Source organism: Cupressus sempervirens, chromosome 9, assembly GCF_028749045.1.
Source record: "Cupressus sempervirens isolate cs-2001-9-10 chromosome 9, ASM2874904v1, whole genome shotgun sequence".
Taxonomy (NCBI): Eukaryota; Viridiplantae; Streptophyta; class Pinopsida; order Cupressales; family Cupressaceae; genus Cupressus; species Cupressus sempervirens.
The window spans coordinates 644371877-644387876 of NC_143126.1; the positions used below are offsets into that span (position 1 = coordinate 644371877).

General features: G+C 34.9%; 1 pseudogene; it reads right to left on the minus strand.

Moving 5' to 3' along the window:
• Positions 1–1523: 1523 nt before the first annotated feature.
• Positions 1524–2144, minus strand: LOC149540384 (tRNA (guanine-N(7)-)-methyltransferase pseudogene; annotated as a pseudogene).
• Between the last annotated feature and the right edge of the window lie 13856 nt (positions 2145–16000).

The window sequence follows — 16000 nt, forward strand, 5'->3', positions numbered from 1 at the left end:
TATTATGTAATTAGGTCTAAACCCCTAATTGTTACTCTCTAGCAATTGTATCAGTTATGATAGAAGGAAAATCCTATGGACTTAGGTTGGTTTAATAGCCATTTTTAAATCCTTTAACTGGGCGGCATTCCAAGTGAATGTTCTAAAGTCCTCTAACCAGGCCCACTTGTAACAGGGTGGTTAAATCCTTTAACCAGGTCACATTTAACAGTGTGTTGTCAGCCTTTAACATGGATTTGAGTAGCATGTTACTAATGGTTTTTCCTAGATTGGGTTTCCACATAAATCACTATGTTATGTGTTGATCTTTTCATGTGTTATGCTTGCGTGTTGATTTACAATAACTTGTTGAATAGGGAACTTAAAGCTTGGATGAATGAATGGTTGAATGGGCACATTACACAATAAAAAATTTGAATTGGACATGTTGGACCTTGATAACTAATTCACCCCCCCCTCTCAGTTATTCTAAAGCATTTCTAACAATTGGTATTAGAGCCATCTGCTGATTTAGTTTCAAGGTACTAGAAGCAAGAAGATCAAGATGCCCAAGAGAGAAGTCCCCAAGCTCAACAGAGATAACTTTGCTACATGGAAAAGTCTGATGAAATTGTACCTTGGATCAATAGATGATTATGTAAAAGCCTCAATTGGAACAAAGCATGTAGACCCAGTTGGACCTCTTACTGCACATGATTTGAGCAAAAGGAAGGAGCACAATTAGGCAATGCTAGAGATTTCCTCTACACTCAATTATGTTGAATTTGATGATATCAAAGAGTGTGACACTACATTCAAAATGTGGAAAGCCCTAATATATATCTATGGAGGAGATCAAAATGTCCAAAGAGCAAAGAGACAAAGCCTCAGAGGAAAGTTTGATGATATGAAAATGGAAGAAGGTGAGAATGCTGCTCAATATGGATCAAGAATGAAAGAAGTGGTAAGTGAAATAAGGAGTCTAGGTGGTCAATTGGAAGAAGAGACTGCCAACACAAAATACTTGAGAACCTTGCTTCCCATCTATGCTATTAGAGTTTCAGCCATCCGAGAGCTGAGGTGTGTAGAAGGAAACACACTAACCTTTGAAGGAATTGTAGGAAGACTTACTACATTTGAACTGTCAAACTTTGACAACTACAGACCTGAGAACCTTGAATCTTCTTTCAAGGCTAAGCTGACATTGAAGGACACTAAGGAGGTGACATCAAACAAGAAGAGAAGGAAAGGAAAACATGCATCCAGTGATAGTATCACAGATGAGGAAGATGTGGAACAACTAGAAGCACTACTAGCTAGGAGATTCCATAGAGGCAAGGGGAAATTCAAAGATAAGCTCCCTATCATTTGTTTCAATTGCAATGAAGTAGGTCCACTAATAGATTTGGGAGTGTTTTGCGATGTCAATTTGCGATGTCAATTTGCATTTGGCTTTTTTTTTTGCCTTATAGCCCGACGACATTGCAATTGCGACGTCGTCGAGCTATAAGGCAAAAAAAAAGAGGCGCATTGCTCATTATCTGCTACTGCCAAATCGAGCTCCGCTGCCGTCGAGAATTATCACTGCCTCCGAATCGCCAAATCAAGCACCCAAGGTATGGAAAAGTTTCTGCTGCTTCTTTCTCCTCCTTTTTACGTTTTATATGCTCTGGAAACAAACTCAGTAGGGACACTATAGAGATATTATCATAATGGCCCAGATTCGCTTTTCGCAAAGCCAAAATTCTTTCTTTAACATACTCGCTTACCTTGTCGCGAAGCTCCATGCCTATCATCAAGGTCGATGGGAAAATGGGTGAAAGCTGCACTAGAAGCCCACCAAAGCCGCAACCAATATCTGCAAATTGAATTTTCTTTTCTTGACCAGTTGAGGCAGAACATGCGTTCGCTGGTTTCAAATCCTTAGAGTTCGAGACTTCGTGTTCTTCTTGAGCTTCACCATTAGGGTTAGGCGCTGGAGATTTGTCGTCTTGGAGATGTTTTTTGGAGAAATATGAAGGGAAATGGTCGGAATAATTGAATTGAGCCGGACAGAGAGGTACAGGAAAGTGCGAATCACTGAGAGGATTGCTGTGAGCTCGCGCTCTGTAAAAATGCTTCCTTGGATGCTTCACGGACGCGCAATGCTCTCTAGCATGCGACATTGCTCAAATTCGAGGGTTTTTCTTCACATTTCTTGACGAGATTGGAGAGAAGCTCTGTGGTGAAGAATGGCTGTTGTAGAACCTCCTGGATGAATGGCTGCCATAACACGCCTCCCGTTGTCTTGTCATATTTCTTCAAGATCTTTGCAACCCCTGTGTAGTCATGGTCTCGCTCAATGGACAAATTTGACAAAACAGGGGTTTTGAATTTGTTATAGTCCATTATTAACCTTACATACCTCTGATAAACACATTCAATAACCTTTTGTCTTTTCAGGAACCCCATATACATCTGATAAACACATTCGAAAGCATTTCATCTCTTTTGGAACTATTGGAAAACTTTCAACAACATTAGTGATACTAGATGATGCTCCAATAGGTCCAAGGCAGATGTTGCAATGACTAATACAAAATGAAGGTGTTGCAATATTTAATGTAGAGAGTCTGTTTGAACTTGATACTGGTATTGTGTTTTCTATGGAACAAATGAGAAGCAATTATTAGAAAATAAATAAAATATAAACTGTTCAAATGCAGGAAAAAATTAAATGAAAATTTATTGCTTGTTAAATATACTTTCAGATGTAAAATGGAGGTTTTTTAGTGTGTTGATATTTAAAAAATCACATTAAGTATTATTGCCGGCATGTTATCATTGTCTGTTTATTATGATTAGTATTATTTTTCTATCTTCTTTGTGTCATCAATCAACAATAGTTTTCTTTCATGTCATTTTAAGTTCGTATTTAATGCTGAAACAATACAATTATGTACAAGGTCTTGAAGGATTGGAGAACAATGGAGTCTATTCGAACAATGTGTGAGAAGGTATATTTGAATTATTATATATTAATGTATTTGATTTAGAGCTCTACTAGAATTGATGTTTTGTTTTTAGATTATAGGCTTGTAATTGAGCTATTAACAGTTTACAATACAGTTACAATTGGATTGAAAAAATGAATTACAAAACTGTCACATAAAATTAGATTTAAAATTTGATACATGCCCAAAAATCTTGAGGAAGATGTACCTTTAATTGTCAATGCCAAAGGTTCTAGAGATCTTGATGAAATTTGACAATCATCATTTGATTTTAAATGAGTTGAAGATTTTCCTTCAGAAAATGACTGGAACTGCTCCACATGCTCTAATATCTTACGAGCTGCCACTCCAGATTGTTGCGACACTAGAAGTTCATATGCCAACAAAACCCCCTGCTTCTCTGTTTCCATTGGTTTCTTGATAACTGCAATCAAAATAAAGAAAGAAAACACTTCTGTTATAATCTATGATATCAAGTAATGTGTACATGGATTTATAGAAACTTACAGCAATATAAGCATATTCGGTACTTCTCAAAAGAACTATTTAACTGTGTTACAAAGAAGACGTGCATACATGTTTCCTATAAGATTTCAATTTATGACCTCTCACCCATGTATTTAGCCTAAATGTATTAAATATAATAAATAAATAATTTATTTGATTGAATTTTTAAGTAGCTGATTGAAATGCACCAAAATTACCCAATGGGAAGTCAGAGCTTGTCCTTTGTCAGTTCATCCTCAATAGCATATAAGAGCATCTCCCACTTTTTAACAGCTGAGATGCAAATTGTATCATGTCAACAACCAATATTTTATCTCAAATAGCCAGAATCAAAGGCAATCATGGAGGGGAAAATGTTGTGTTGCCCACCTGTCATCCACCTGTAATTGGAAACTATATGGGCGACCACTTAGATTCTGTAGTGCTTACAAGCACAATAAAAATATTCATGGAATAAAGGACACTATAACTTTTTAGCAATTTTAGATCTAAAATAGGTATTCATATGGAGGAGATATTTCTTACATATTTAGTATTCATTCTTTTATAAATATGAACAGTACATTTAGTGGTGATTGCATTTAGAAGATGTTTACAGAAAAGAACATTAGATCTTGCTAACCTCTTTAAAGTGAGAGCTACCATCATCTATATCCCTTCTTGCCCTCTTCCTCATGTGATCTTGCTCTGCATTTTGCATGTTATTTGCTTCCTCTTCAACCTCTTTAAAAGTGCGCTTCCTAGAGATATATGAGTTGAACCATTTCAGTGCATACTCTCTAAGAAGACAACTCTTTTCATTATCTCCTTTGCAACTGCCATTACCCTCTTTGAAATTCTTAACAGAGTTATTTCCTGATTTTGTTCTTTGTGCAATGTGATGCTATAGTAAATGTTTCTTCTTTGTTTGAAATCTAAATTTTATGTAGAATGAATGTATGTTTCCAAGTTTCCTCTTCTATTTCACAAAGATCGCACCTTTTCCACAGTGGGTATGAACTTTTTAGTTGCAAATTTCTCGTCTAGATAAGCTTTGTCAGGAAAAAATAATCAAACAACAGATATCCGCTGTTAAATTTTGTGGTTTCTAATTTGAACTGCCTTTTCTAATCCAGGTGATATGGCCTTTAGGAATACAGTTTTGCAGCATCTATCCAGCCAAAATTAAGCATTTTTACAGAAACAATTATTGGCGAATAATTGTATTATGATTTATTCGTGGTTTTCACAGTCTATTCGGTTTTCGTCCTGTAAAATAATCACTCGTCAGCAATTGGAAAAATTGGCTTTGAAAAAAGTCATTAAATAGAATGCCAACCGAATCTTAGTCTTGAAATAATGTAGCTCAGAAATAACGACCGACATTTGAAGACTTAAAACTTTTATTACTCTTAAATACAAAACCTTCATTTAAAATCTAAGTTTCCCTCTTTGTTTTCATCTCTCTTTTATTAATTTCACCAATCAATTTTTTCAATCCTGAAGTTCATATATTTTCACTTTTATTTTTATTTTTATTTTTAGAGTTATTATTATTTTTAGTAATTTTATTATTCTAACTATTTATCAATAATAATAATATATATATTTTCTATTAAGACAGTTTAATAAATATCTACATCACGAGTTCAGAGTTTCGAAAAGAAAAAGAAAAAAAAAAGGACTTTTCACACCCCCTTGAATATATACAATTACAAAATTAGGGGGTGACGGTATCAGTTCTTTTTAACTAGCTATACTTAGACTACAATCCATTTTCATTACAAATATTAGCAAATTTATAATCTGAAAATTCACTATTGAAATTGACCCCATCCATCCTTGACGTTGGACACCTCTGCGTGAGCCACTTGATCAGCTTCACTCTGTCTATTATCTTGATTGGGCATTGTATTCCAACCATCATGCTACACTAGTCCCTGCTCTTCATGATTATGGACTAAACCTCCACCAGATTGCTGATCAGCTCCCCAACCAGATTGAACAACATCAACCTGATCCTCCTCTTGATTATACACATTTTCCCAACTTGTTTGAGGAAGCTCAGTTTGAGGGACATCTTGCAACTGACATTCACTAATATATTTGTTCAATTCGTCCATTTCTATTGGAGCCAAGAAGGATTGGAATCCTGAAACATAGTTTGCAGCTTGAACTTGATCTTTCTTTATCATTAAGCACCCTTCACAGATTAGCCTCATAAAGTCTGATCTTTTGATTTGAAGAACCAATGATACTTGTGACATAATATTAAAATGCGCGAGTTTAAAATTAAACTCAGTAAGCTTACTCCTCTCGGCTTGAAAGATTTCTTTATTCCTGTCCTTCCATAGAATCCATAACACCTCAATAGTCAGAACAAACCAAAAACTATTGAATTTAGAATCAAATCTATCCACATATCCAACAAGGATCTCTGACTAGGAAAAACTATTAATACAGTTCTACTTACATGGAGACCCCAAAAAAATAGACCATATCTTACGTGCATATAAACATTCAAAAAATAGGTACTCAAAAGACTCATGAACATTACAAATATTACAACACACAGGAGCAAGACCAATTGATGAGCAAGACCAATTGATGAAAGGACTTTCCCAAGAGCTAACTTCTTAAATAAGAGCAACCACTTGAAACAAAGTTTTTTTTGGCTCTGCTTTACTTTTTGACATTTATTCAAAGAAAAAAGACCAAATAGAAAAAGGCTTAATTTTTCCCCAACACTGAGACACCCTGGCTATGAGAGAGGAGTCATTTTTCATACAGAGATAAACATTTTTGGTAGTACTTTCTGACAACAGATTACCATTAATCCATTTAATCTTCTTTAAGGATCCATTAGCATCTAACAATTCTTTTGGCTTACAACTAAGCATTGCTTTCTTAATAAGGGTATATGTCTTTTTCTGCGAGTCAGGAATGTTAAATCTGTATTTGATATCCTCCCACTCGCTTAGCTGCCCACCATCCATAATGTCATGTATCAACGAGATCCCCTTTAAGTTCCAAGCCTTGGCTAAAGAACTCTGTGTTAAAGCCAAATGTTTACCATTATAAGAAAGCCCCCACCAAATAGATCTATCTTTGACTAGATAGTGTGGAGGACCTCCTACTGCTCCAATTTGCAATATCCTCCTCTTCACATGTATAAAACAAAAATGAAAATGTTATAATCTATCATAACAATGGTCTTTATGTAATGCGTATACTACCATAGTCCATACACAATTTTGAAAGACTACAATCAAAATCTAGACTCATATAATTGTGATCTCTCTAGCACTATGATGTTGTTTAATATGTCTTGCTAACACTTGTAAATTTTGTTCCTTTTGCCATGTCATATAATATGCCTTTCCTTATAGCTTATATGTTTTGAAATTGTTGTTAGGCCTTGTAGCTTGTATGATTTGATTGCTGGAGAGCTTCTACAGCTAAGCAAGAAGGCCGTTGCACGAGTTATATAGCCGCACACTCATGTATGAAAATTGCATATTTTTTAATCTAATGTATATTTTAACTAGACTTTTAGCTTATATGTTTTGAAATTGCTGTTAGGCCTTGTAGCTTGTATGATTTGATTGCTGGAGAGTTTCTACAGCTAAGCAAGAATGCCGTTGCACGAGTTATATAGCCACGCGCTTGGGTATGAAAATTGCATATTTTTTAGTGGCTTAATGTTGTAAGGTCTCTTGAAATAAGACCTTCAGGTGGTTGGTCAAAGTTTTACAAATAATCTTATCCAAAAATTTGCCTAGAGCAATTGATTGAATGTTATAAAAGGTGATTGGATTAAATGTCTTAGGAATAAAGTCAAAGAAATTATTTTTTAAAATATTAAAGTATTTAGCTAGGTCTAAGAAGATTTGTGTACTTTTGACATTTTTTCTTAGTTTGTGAAAGTTGTAGACCGAAGTTTTCATAGCCCGATTTTTTCTTTTGTAAAGAACAATCATGTCAGATAATATAAGTGAAGAACAAAACAGGGAGACAATCGCTAGATTGTGGTCTAACTTGAAAAGAAAAGGTGATGGAAAATGTTATTGTCCTTGCAAAATTTGTAAGGGCTTAAATCGTAGAAGAATGCTAATCAAAACAACTAAGAGACATTGCAGGGAGAATGCTCACATTGAAGGGGGGCATGACTATCATCCACTGGTAATTCGTTCATTATATCATTTTAACAATTTATATACATATGAAATCACTTGATGATGAGTTGATGATCATGGTTTATTTATGTTAATCAATTTTATATAGGTTGATCTCCCCAGGGAAGTACATGATATAAACCACAACAATTCGAAGAATATAGTTTTTCAAGTGGAGGAACATGGAGGTGAAAATATCCAAGGTGAAGACAATGATCCCATGGAAGATGACGATCATGCGCTAGAAAACACAATTGAAGATGATGGTATAAATACATTGATCCATGACACATTTAGTCCAAGCGTATCTGATGATGATGATGATGATAGCCTCGATGTACCTCTACTTGAGAAGGCATACGAGACCCTATATAAAGACTCCCAAACAACTCTTCTCTCTGCTGTATTGTTGTTGTTGAACTTGAAGGTTATGAGTGGTTTATCCAACATAACTATGTCACGTATGTTAAGGTATGTCATATATGTCTTTATAGTTAACAAAGGGTGAATAATGTACCACTAATATTGTTTATATTAACAACTTATATTTTTTCTTGTAGATTGATAGGCGAGTTTCTGTTACCATCATCAAATATTCTACCTCGCTCATATCGAGAATTATCTACTATTATGAAAGATATTGGAATGGAGTATCAAGCAATACATGCTTGCCCCAATGATCATATTATATATTATAAAGAACATGAATTTGCAACACAATGCCCTGTATGTCATACGAGTAGATATCGAACAGATCAACTAACAAAAAAGGTGCCTCAAAAGGTTCTTCGTTACATCCCCATTATTCCACGGATGCAACAATTATTCATGTGTAGTAGCTTGGCTCAATTTATGGATTATCATGCACGCAATAGAAGTCGAGATGACATTATTCGAATCCCTGCGGATGGTTCAACATTTATGCACATAGAGGAAAAGTGGCAACACTTCAAAGAAGAACCTCGTAATCTTAGGCTTTCATTGGCAGCGGATGGTGTCAATCCATTTGGAGAGATGAGATCTGTTTACTCGGTGTGGCCTATTTTTGTTATCAACAATAACATTCCTCCGTGGATGTCAATAAAGAGGGAGCACATTATGTTGGCAATGATTGTTCCAGGTATCTTATCATTTGATAGTTATTAATTTACATGTACTTACAAATCTTGTAGTAAAACGGTCACAATAATTATGTAATGTTACTATTCATTCAAGTAGGTAAATATCAAGTTAAAGATATGAATGTATATATTGAGCCTCTTATCGAAGAGTTGGTGGAGTTATGGAATGGTGTCACTATGTATGACGTGTCTAGACCAATAGGACAAAGACAATTTTAATTCCATGCAATACTTGCATGGACAATACATGATGCCCCAGGGCTAACACATTTTTGTGGTATGTTATAGTGAATTGAAGTTGCGCACGATAATTCATTAATGTATAAAAATCAACATATTTAATAATCCAATTATATCATTATCTTGTAGGTCTTCAAACAAAGGGAAAATTTGCATGTCCAGTTTGTGGTCCAAAAATGAAATCTCGTCATTCAAAAAGTTTAAGAAAGAAGGTGTTTGATGAGTGTAGACACTTCCTCCACAGGAATCATAAGTATCGAAGTACGAAAAAACATCTTTTCAATGGGAAAGAAGAGACTACATCAAAGCCACGAAGAATGACACCTTGCCTATGGAAGTTGAAATATAATAGAATTAATCGTCGAGATAATTTCATTCCACCTAATGGTTTATGTTTATAATTTATATATTTCTATTGTGATTTTTGTTTACTAATTGTGTAAGTGATGATCGTGAAGGTCGTCAAGGCAGTACTGACAACCTTCCAAAGGGACTAAAAAGCTATCCCAGACAATTTAGCAAGTTGCCCTACTACGATCACTTACAAATTGTGCATTTGTTTGATTCTATGCATATTGGAAAGAATATAATAGAGACATTGTGGAAAATATTGGATGGAAGGCGTGACAAAGAAAAAATTGTCAAAATTTGTAATGACATTCATGAATCCAATCATGCATTGAAGAATTTCATTCACTCAAATAGCAACAGAGATCAGATTAATATAAGTGCCCTTCCTTGGTTATTAATGGAGCAACAAAGTGACGCCATAAAAGAAGTCATACGAAAAATTTGATTTCCCACAGGATTTGCTGCGAACATAAACAATCTCATATCAAAAAAAGTGAATTTGGGCCAGGGCTCAAAACGCATGATTGGCATACTTTCATCAAGGTAAGTTATGTTCTTCTGTATTTACAATATATTCATAAACTACGTGTACTGTTCATTATGTTATGTTAGAAAAAAATGAAATGATTGGTTTATAATTACTGCAGTACGTGCTTCCTCTATCTCTCCCAGAGCCCTTCAACAATAACATCAAACAAGTGATATACGATCTTGGAAAATACATGAGGTAAGCAGTAATATCTGTTCAATTTGTTGTATATATTTATTATATTCGTGATTTGTTTTTCTTTCTATGTAATCTATTGTATATTATTTTGTAAAGTCTTGTATCTATATATTTTTTGTGACTTGAATCTCTTAATGTAGGTGGTTGTCATCTAAAGAAATCCATAAAGAAGATATAAACCATTGGAAGAGAAGAATTCCTCATTTACTGTGTGAAATGCAAAAGTGTCTACCTCCAACTTTTTTCAATGCACAGGAACACTACCTCATACACCTAGTTGAGGAGATTGAATTGTGTGGACCTGTACACAATAGGTCAATGTGGATGGTTGAGAGGCACTTGAAATCTTTGAAGGCTTTGGTTTGACAAAGAGCACATCCTGAGAATTCTATGGTAGAGGGATATATGGTATACCAGACTATGGTGTACATTACTGAATATCTTCCTAAGTTTGCATCAAATATCTGTGTAGATCGGATTTGGGATCTCGAGCCTTTTAAAAAATTAGAAGGGGAGTACTTGATTGGGAAAGGTACATTGAGGAAAGTGAAAGGTGCTCGAGAGTGGGATGCACTACATTTGTATATTTCAAACAATCTTTGATTGGATGACGGTATGGATTGAACGATGTCAACATTCTGGTCGGACATTAACATGGGAAGGTGTATCTTCATTGGTTAAAGAAGCTCATCGTAATGGAGATTCCAATGTTACACAAAGGGAAATAGATTTAGCATGTGGTTTAAGAGATTTCCAGGTACGTACAAATTTATTAATCACCCATATGTTTATCAACTCATGATACAATAATTTTGACATGTTTCACATATTATTGCAGGTTAAACACCACAAGGCTATGTTCTGTAATGGTCAAAAATTTCACGTCAAAGTGTTGGATGAAACGAAGAAAACTTGTGATTTAGGAATAACTGCAGTCTTTCAAGCGACTAATATTTCATCTAGAAATGACTTACATCCTCGAGAGTCTGAAAATTGATACTATGGCATTTTGGATGATATACTAGACTGTGATTTTAGTTCCTTCAAATTAGTACTCTTCGTTGTCAAATGGTACAGGCTACGACTTAATCCAAATGATCCTGATAGAACTGTTATTGAACATGATAATGGATTTACAATGGTTAATACAAGGTCGTTTGAGCCAGTTGGGGATGAGCCCTATGTTCTTCCAAGCCAATGTGAGCAGGTATTTTACTCAGAGGTTCCACATAAATCGGGTTGGTCATTTGTTGTTAGACATGAACCGAGAGGAAGGCCAATAAAGTATAATGCGATGGAAGAAGAAGATATCGAAGAAGTAGAAGATGATGTAGATGTTGCCACTGATGATGATGATGAAGATGAAGATGATGTTGATGTTGATGATGATGATGATGTTGATGATGACGACGACAACGATGACGATGATGATGGTGAGGATGATGATGATGACGACAAGGATGATGATGATGACAACGAGGATGATGATGACGAGGAGGAGGATGATGATGATGATGATGACGACGACGAGGATGATGATGATGAAATTTAGAGGTATGCTAATAGAAATAGAATAGAATACTACTAATCTAAATTAACTATTAATCTAAATTAATTAAATAAAACTATTTAAAACACATATTGATGTGTGAATGTATTGAGCCTTATTTTCTTTCAGGTCAAAAGCATTTGTAAGTGTTTAGTTTAGAAAAGGGAATTCATTAAATATCTATAAAAGGGAGTTGTAACTAGAATAATATCTATAATGTGAGCCTGATTTAAGTGTTATATTGTGTACCTTTTAATGTTTTTAATTTTTATGTGATGCTTATGATGGATGTGATTATGATTATGATGTGATTATACTCATGATAATTGAATTACATTTGCAGGAAACTGAACCCCTTTCAGGAGCATCCCGCATAGTCTCATGGATCGACAGGTATAAGTCAATACTCCTTATAGATAGTCTATTTAATACACTTATCAATAGTAAGATCGATGTCTTCTAAGATCTCTCCCATTTGCAGGTAGCAGTGAATAGGTATTTGTCAGAAGTGTCTTCCTCGAGTGAGGGAAATATAGGAATAGAAGAGGAAAGCGAGACATGCAGTTTATCTAGAACAGGGAGATTAACTAGAGGTCAAAGGACTAGAAGGAAATTCAATAAATGCATGAAATTTTTCCTTGCTCAAGGGGGGTCATGTTCTTATGATGATGAGACGGAAGGCGACATCGACATGGCCTTGAGGTACCAACATCTACAGAAACATTGGGTACCCAAGGAACTTCCTCCAATAAACACTGTTTTTTGTGTTAACGAGAGGATATATCACATAGCACCATCATCATTACATGGTTTGGGCCTATTTTCTATGGACGGCATAAAGGTGTCTTACAAAAAAGTTTTTGAATTGATGGAGTATGTTGGACCATGTTATGATTAAAAAAGTTGGATGCATATTGTTCAATATAAAAAAAGTATGCGTAGGTATGCCCTCTCGGCAAATTATATACAACAGCAAGACAATAATCAAAGTAAAAGTGTGGCTATATACATTGATGGAAGGCCAAAAGCAATAGGGAATATTGCGGGTTTTATAAATAGTACACGACCCGGGTCAACTATAAAGCAACCCAATTGCATATTTGAGGCGCGCGAGGGAAATCGTGTATTCATCTGTGCGATAAAATTGATACATGCAGGGGAAGAGCTTCTTATTGATTACAATTTGAACCACGTAGATACAAACGAGGCTACTATCATGGGGGTGGTACATACTATTAAACCAACTTCTAATCAATGATTTCAACATACCATTTAGTCAATAAATTTTTGGCTAACATTTTTATACTTGATCTTTGACACAGGGGCACAATATGGAGCAACCGCCTGGAGGGGATGCTAGCGATGTTCCCGGCTCATCTACACATGAGTAGGTAAAACTCATTGTAATTGTGAAAACTAGATAGAAGCAAAATGTTATTTTTTTAATGTTGTTTTCTTCATTGTTTTGGAGTAATTTTGATAATACTAATACTATTGTTGTCACAGAGGGCCAGTGGTCGGAGGGAGGGAAAGGAACCTGCACTCCCTCAACAGTCCACCCCTGAGGAGGACCCGTTCTATATTGATTTAGCAGAGACTGATGACCCGATCGGTTCGATTAAAAAGTTGCTAAAGAAAATTGGCAGAGAAATTATACGTTTGGCAACCATTAAGCCTACTACTCAGGAAATAAAAAATAGGGCATCTGAATTGTTGCACACCTTTGAAACTTTAAAAGTAAGTATTAATGAAATTTTTAATTATAACAAGAGTTCAATAATAGTTTTTATGTTATGCTCTTTTATGCCATTAATTAAAATATGGATGTGTTGTCTTTACAGAGTTTTTTGCATGATTTCGAGCCCCATTCCCATGATAAGGGTGCTGCAGGTGGTTCAGGTAGATCACATGTTCCATTCCCCACTTGTGTTTTCCATTGAATATAGATAGAAATTATCATAATCATTGCCAATACATGCAATTAAGACTGAATTTATGTAGGCGTTCTATATTTATGCATGCTCTAACAATTTTATTCTTTAGCTTCAGATCCTATGATGACACCGCCCCCATCCAGGACAACCACAAATCTCTTTCTGACTGTTGAGTCAACAACACACAGTTTACAGGCATCGACTGTTGCACCATCTACTGGTACACAAATCCCTCTTTTTCTCTCTTTTGTCATGCACATGGTGTCAATGTATATTAAAGGAACAATTGATTTGCAATATCTTTCATTTTTACATTTAAAATATTCAAAATGTAGAAAATGAAATGATTTATCCCAAACAGAAACAAAATGAAATGACTTATCCCAAACATAAACACAAATGAAATGACATTCCCTAACAGAAACACAAATGAGAAGCTGTGCCTAGTTTGCAAATAGCATAATGTAATCATAAAGGAGAAACTGATATGTTTGAAAGCTTAAAATAAAAAAAAGCTTTAGAATTTAGAAACAAAATAGTCAACAAAATGTTCTGTTGATATTAGGCATTAAATGCCAAGGTGAAAGGCAGGATGTATTACAGAATCTGCAGAACAGATTAGAGTTGAATCTGGGACCCAGAATTTATTTTCTCTTTGAAGATTTAGCCTCTTTAATATGTTAGCTAAAAAATCTGTCATGTGCGCAATCTCACAAGTATGCTGCAAAATAGCACAATCTCTAGCAGAAGGGTACAAAGATGAGGTAAAGTTAAACAATGGCAAGAGACAACACCTTTGCCACAAAATATATGAAATGAAGTCCCTTTCAAAGTCACTAATGTTGTCCAACACTTGCTGTTAAAATATATTAAAAAACAAAATGGCAAGTTTGATTACTTACAGCTAGAAATACAGAATTGAGCAGTGCCACAAATGTGGGCACCAATCAACAGAGACAGAAACAAATAGTGAAATACCTTTACAAATTTGATTCCATTCTTTTCATTTGAGATTAGGGTAAGCATAATTGTTGTTTTTTTTATACTTTTCTTTAATTTATTTGTAATTTATAACGTGTTTAGATGTAATTTGAAATAATAGATTTAGTCATTTAATGATGAAGAACCAAAGGGATCAGAGCTTTAAACTATCTTTGTATCGCTATCCACTTTATCGGTATGTACAAGGATACTTTCAGCATTTTAGGATATGGGCAACCCTTAATGCCCAACGAGCAAGGAGATGGTTGAATTGATGTCTCTTTTGAATTGACTTGATTAGTTAGTTGATGTTGATTGTTGGAACACCTAATAATAAAAGAGGGCGATCCTTGCAGATGTAGATAAAGTAAAAAACCCATTTCTCTTTGCAATAAATATCTCCAAATTTCTCTTTGCAATAATTTATCTGAAACAAGTTAATTTATCTGAACTTATGAAACTTATGAAACTTTTTGCAATAGGAGTTGCAACATCATTCCCTGGATGTTCCTATGTTCCTAGCACGGGAACGGTGAAGGATGTCATATTGATCGTCAACGACGATGAAGGCATTCCATTAAAAGTAGCCAAAGTTCCAGGTACTTTAAAGTTATTATTCTATAGTGATATAATAGTAATTTAGTTTTTGATCACTCTTCATTGACTAATGATCCCATGATTGTTTTCTAGGGAATGATGTTTTTTGGAAAAAACTTGGTGATGAGTGTTTGCGAATATTCGGGCCCACTGTGCGTACCTGGTAGAACATCATATCCTAACTAAAACCCCAAACCACTATTTTGATTTCATATCATTGCTAGAATAGTTTTCTTTTTCATCCATTTCTTGAACTATATTAAAGGTAGCTTCACTTCAGTTATGAGTCTAACATGTTTTTTTTTACTTAAAAGGTGGAATCAACAAGACAAAAAATTGAAGGATGATCTTCTAGAGAGCATGACCCAACTCTTTGGACCTCGTGCATTTGAGAGAAACAAGCTCCTTGAAAAGATGCTTTATGTTTGAAGTATATTAGGGACCAGTATAGAAAAAATTTACAGGATAACCCTAGGTACGAGCGTCCGCCCTATGTTCCTGAGGCTGAGTGGCAGGCTCTGATTTTGGATGGAAAGTATAAAGCTGACAAGAAAAATACAATTACACCAGTAGAGAGTACACCGCCAAGGTATGTGATACTATTGAGAATTTAATTATGTACTAATTAACCTCTATATTTATATTATCTAACATATTTCAAACTTTTCATAGATTGCCTGACACATCAAAGGCAACAAAGGCAAGACTAGAAAAGCACGGGACACACAAGCTCGGCTCTGGTGGTTTTTCGAAACTTCAAGCACGAGTTGTAAGTATTATTGATCCTCAACTTTTGCAACTTTTGTATTTTCTTTTGATATTTTAACTACCCTCCATTGGTTGATGAAACAATGCAAGTAAAATTCA